The following is a 6,000-nucleotide window of genomic DNA, read 5'->3' on the forward strand; positions in this document are numbered from 1 at the left end:
ATGGCGAACCTTTTGAGCTTGGCGTGTCAGCATTTTGAAAAACCCTAACTTAACTCTGGTGTCGTGTCACATATAGAAATTTTTTGATACTTGCAACCATAGTAAAACAAAGACTTATATTTTTGATATTTATTTTATATACTTAAATGCCATTTAACAAAGAAAAATCAAGCCAAAAAATGAGTTTGCGTGTCACCTCTGACACGTGTGTCATAGGTTCGCCATCACTGGTATAGGCGGTGGCTTGTCCAAACCAACTTCCAGAAATGAATCAAGTTAAAAAGCATACCTATATGCAAGAGGGATTTGGTTCCATGTAATGTGAAGATATGCTTGGCTAGTTAAAGATAAGTTAGAGACATTTTGGGACACTTAATTGCTATCAAGGTGGTCATTTATGGTCTCCCAGAAGACATTGCTTCTTGCCCATATGAAACACAGGATTCTTGGTTGAAGGGATTGTTAGTTACCTCCTAACATGGAATTTCTTATATTTAGAATATTTTACTTGAATAAATGTGGCCTAAGAAATTGACTTAAGTGGAATTCCCAAACAGCCCTAATTATAAGGTGTTTGTTCGTTATGGTAGTGACTATTGCAAGTGTCTACATGGAAACACGTGGATGCAGTACCAATTGCTTGCAGCACCTTGTGGCCTCTCAGTACTATTATCCCTCAAGTGAACTAAAATATGCTGGAGACCTCTTACCATCCAGTATTGTGGAATTGATCTTGAATAATAAGGATGCGGATGATAGGTTTATTATGCTTTAGTAACAAATAAATTTAAAATCCACTCACAAATATCCATTTGTTTGTAAAAACCAGTGTTCATTATAGTAAATAATTTTTTGACATAAATGAAATTAGTGAAAGATTGGGAGAAATATGGAATCAATCAGCCACTCCTTTCTCTTCTTTTTTTTAACTCAAGCTCTAAGAACTGATGAGGTGTTTTAATTATTTTGTTTCACATGTGGAAAGAATAAATCTGAAGGAAATAGCTTAGGATTCTTTCCAAGTTTGAATTACAAATTATCCCAGGACCCTGGAGAGAAGCAACAGCAAACATGATTTTAGGTGGTTCTTTCTCAGGTCAACCTTCCGATCAATATGGAAAACAACCCAGAGGACCTAATTTTTTCCTTGTGCTGTTTCCCAGAGTTGAGGGAAGTTTAATCTCCCTTTGGATCAGTCTATGAGATGTGTCCTTCATGCTGTGTGGCTGGTGCCCCAGGCCCAAATCCCTTGAAAGCTGTTTCAGATGGCCGCAGCTGAGTCCTACAAAATAAATGCCCCATTGCAACTGTAGCTTGAGGCCTGCATCAGAGACAGAAGACACTGACAGTCCCTGTGTCCTACTCCTTGAACATTTGGACCTTCACACTCAAAAAGGAGGAAGCTGGGGCCCTGGCAATGCTCAGAGCAGAGCTGGCTTATATGCTACTCAGGGTGGGACTCCCATTTCAGAGACAGTAGTCTCTGATAATCTCTTTCCTAAACTCTACTCTGGACCATTTGTGACCTAAAGAAGAGAAGATCTACATGATGAGAATAACCATGTGGAATAGAAGTGTTCCAGGAGATAGAAGAGAATGTTGTCCCAATCTAGTTTCATTTGCAAACCCTTCATTCTCTCCCATAAGCTCTGACCCCCATCTTACACTGGCCAATTTGATGGCCCTGAGGAATCCTCGGTATCTTTGATTCGTATCCTTAAATGTAGATGTAAAGGGAAATCTTGAACATCCTATAGGAATGACAAGGTGCCACCAACCATAATTGAAACCTATTTCAAAAATCACACAACTTATTCTAGATGATGTTAAGAAAAACAACATGAAAGATACAATAGTACAAAAAAAAAAAAACTGTCTCAATAGCATTTGCCCCTTAAAAGGCAGTAGAAGAAACAGAAAATGTCATGGCCTAACATGGTCAGCCCTTAGGAATTTTGTGGAATGAGAAAAACCAAACCAAACCAGACAAGGATTTAGTGTTTGAAAGGAGCTTGATCTAATTCCTACCCTCCACACTGGTCAGCAAGAGGGGCATTTTTTTTCTGTGGTGGTTTTCTAAGTCTTCCACTCAGAGGATGTGCTTTTTATCCCCATTCGCATGGATTTGTCTTGACTCTAAACTTCCAGCTTGGTACCTGAGCAACCTCCTCGGGCACCTAAACTGCAAAGGGAAAAGTCTCCCCATCCCAGAACATTGTTTAGTCACAGAATATCTGCCTGGAGCTGACACGCCTCCCAGAGCAACTGTAAACTGCTCTCTCTCTCTCTCTGCCTGAAGGACACCTCCCTTTGGCATCCACACAGTCAATTGTTTCCTCTGGTGCAATGCAGCTTCCACGTCAATTGATGCCGGGAGCGTTCTGCTGAGAAACAGGAGTCAAAGGAAAACCAGCAGCCAAGTGACTGTATCATTTTTTTAAAATACTAATTGACCTTGTCAAGATAATTACTGCAGATTGGGAGACACTGACTTCCTCTGGCAGGTTAGATGGAAAACTTACTGATTCTGGGGAGAATAGGAAGAAAAAAAGTTTGCTGTGGTGAATGAGAAGCCTCAGGCTATTTTTTAAGGCAAATATTTCTTATTCAGAGATCCTGAAGCTGAGGGAATATGTTTGCTCTAAATCTGGAGGAAAACTATATACTCTTGAGGATGTGTTTTGTCTCAGAACCTCAAAGCACTACAGTCCTAAAATCATTTTTGAAGCCAATAGTATTATTCTCTCTATATATCATTATTCTTTCTATATATGAGGCCAGGGATTCAGTCATTCAATATCCATTTATTGAGCATCTACTTTTCTTTTTTTATAATTGTACTTCTTTTTAAAATATATTTTATTGATTATTTTACAGAGAGGAAGGGAGAGAGGGATAGAGAGTTAGAAACATCAATGAGAGAGAAACATCAATCAGCTGCCTCTTGCACACTCCCTACTGGGTATGTGCCCGCAACCAAGGAATATGCCCTTGACTGGAATCGAATCTGGGACCCTTGAGTCCGCAGGCTGACACTCTATCCACTGAGCCAAACCGGTTAGGGCTGAGCATCTACTTTTCAAAGTGCTATGTTAAATGCTACATGCAATGCAAAGATGAATCACATACAGTGCCTGCCTTCTAGAAGCTTATATTGTCAAGGGAAGCATTCCATTAACACATAAATATGATACAAAATGGAAAATTCTATGATGTCCAGAATCAGATCGAAATGTTAGGCTAAAATCTGGAAGAGATTATATCTGGAAATAACTTTGGAATCATTGGAACCAACTATTTCATTGGAAATTTTGAGCAAATTGACCAATATTTTTCAAGAATCCCTAATCTATTTTTCCCCACAAATTGGGTTGCCAAAATAAAATTGTTGCATTAGTTTTTGTCAGATTCCTTTGCCATCAAGTATACGAACCGTACTCATCATATAACCATGCTCATCAACCATATGAACGTTGGTTTATATGCTCAGTGCTCAGCCAGGAACAGGTCAAGGTACAGAATGCAAAGAGGTCTCTAGGTTTTTTCAATGATAGTTCGGTTTCCTCCTAAAAAAGCTTTTCTTAAAATCGTGTCCTAGTCCACAGTCATCATAAGTTGGCCAAGGATGTAAATGGCATGCTCATCAGAGCAGACAACCTCAACCAGCGATAACAATGTGTTTGTTCTAATAGGATGGAATTTAATAGTGAACAGAGCCTGTGTTTGGGTCCAGAAAGTAAGTGAATGTGTTGAGGTGTCAGAGATGTGGCTGAAGGGCAGCTGGCATAGACATGACCATGTAAGCTTATGTGAGGAGGCATATCACTAATACACACTTAGTCGGCATTAAGAAAGGGACTGTTTCAAAAAGAGGACTGAACCCCACTGTAGTCCAAACTTGTCAGAAGCTATGCTTGGAATATTTTTGCCACACTTTCGGAAGGCCATCCAAGTGAGCGCCCAAAGGGTTGTTGGCTCAGGCCTGGGTCCAGGTAGAGGCAGGGATTGGAGAGCACTTACCTTACGGTAAACTATAGATCATAGAGGCTGGCAAAGGGAATTGAAAATCGTGCTATGAAAAGAATGTGTGAATTAATATAGCCTGCTGAGTCTAGAGAAGAGTTTCAATGGTGAGAAGTACATAGGATTATTTCTCAGGAAAGAAGAGCTGCCACATGGAAAAAGCATTAGGCATTCTGGTGAGCCAAAATGGGATCCTGGGACCCGTGAAGGTAACCAGAGAGAGAATCTCTAGCTCAGTATGAGAAAGAATTCTGTAACAATCATGCCACCATAAGAGAAACTTGGTGGTCTTGAGAGACAGTAGACTCTGCCACTGAAAGCATCCAGGGAGCATTTTAATGGGGATCTGAGTGTGAGATCACCCATCAGAGAGGAAAACAGGACAAATGACTGTTGATGTCCTTGATAAATTGGGTTTTCTGTGAATTTATGAACATGGTCCTGGAGAATTAGCCTGTCTGTATTCATCTAAATACCTACATGCAATCACAACAAATCACTTACCAAGAAAATTGCTGAAAAAAAAGACATTTGTCCAAAAGTGCATAATACAAGACCTACCTTGTCACCATGGCTCATGCACAGACACTCAACAAATATTGGTTGACTGAATTAACGTGGCTTGTAGTACCAAGCAAATGAAAACAAACCCCGAAGCTTCATGAATAATGCAGTATTGGAGTATGTTCATTAAATGCTACTAGCCACAGTTTCTATCTGTCTGCTTCCTGGACAAGGAGCAAAAATGACAAAATCTTACAATCCTTGATAATTCTTTTTCACCTTTTTTTCTCACTTGACGTTCCCTCCCATCTTTCCTTTAGGAATTCAGTTTTAAGCCCTTCAGCTCCAAACAACCTTCCCCCAACTGAAAAGAATGTTCTCTCAGTCACTTAACCTTGCTGATTGACAGATAGATTGGGTGAACGACTTCCCAGTCACTGTGTCACTGAGCCAGGCCTGTGCATCGAAAGCCTTTGTCTGTGACTGTGGCACAAAAGCCCCAGGAAGTAAGCTAAGAGCTCAGCAAGCAGGAGGATGAGGAAAATACTTAGAAAGGATCTTGAGATAAATTAGATCTCATACCTCTCTCCCCCCACCCCCCACCCCCAGTTTCTCAGGGCAGAAGAACAATTCTAAATAATGGGATCTATAGCTACTGATGTTGTACGAAAGTGAATAAATCCAGCTAGGAAATCATGAACCACAACTACAATTCTACTTGTTTTACTACAGTAAAACATAAACAAATAAAAATAAATAAATACATATATTGCATACTTTTTTTCAAGAGAGAAAATTAAACTAAGAAAACCCATGAGAATCCTGTCTTGACAAAGACCTACTACTATTATGCATCCTAGTTAGCTGTATTTCCCCTTCTCCAAATTGTTTTTTTTTTGTGGGGGGGGGGAGTGTAGAGGGGGAGATTGATATTGTCTGTGTGTATGTGTGTGTGTTTATCATTTGAACCTTTGAAATTAGAAATGAGGGTAGCAGAGGAAGAGGGAGGCCCTGTCAGCAAGGCCAGTCCTGAAGGTTTAAGCTAATTCTGTCCTTGGCACGAGGCTCAGAATAAATCGCCCCAGCTCTTCCCACTTCCGTGCGTAAGATGAGCCAGGGGTTTGGGCGAGTTATAGCTGCTGGCAGCCTCTTTCCAAATGTTGGGGGCTTACACATAGGTCTGTTTGATGCCCACGGACATAAGCTGGCTCTGGCCCACTCTCTGTTCTCAAGTTCCTCCTCCTTTTTGGAAGAGGTGTCTGTTCTCCAACCCTGGGACCATTTCTCCTTTCCTTTCCTTTCCTTTCCTTTCCTTTCCTTTCCTTTCCTTTCCTTTCCTTTCCTTTCCTTTCCTTTCCTTTCCTTTCCTTCCCTTATTCCAAACAGGATTTGAGAAGGTTTCTAAGCCTTTCTAAGCTGCTTGGCTATAAAGAAAAGAAGATTGGAGGGGAGCAGTGTTATTTCTGCCAATAC

The sequence above is a fragment of the Myotis davidii genome, unplaced genomic scaffold (assembly GCF_000327345.1).
Source record: "Myotis davidii unplaced genomic scaffold, ASM32734v1 scaffold394, whole genome shotgun sequence".
Taxonomy (NCBI): Eukaryota; Metazoa; Chordata; class Mammalia; order Chiroptera; family Vespertilionidae; genus Myotis; species Myotis davidii.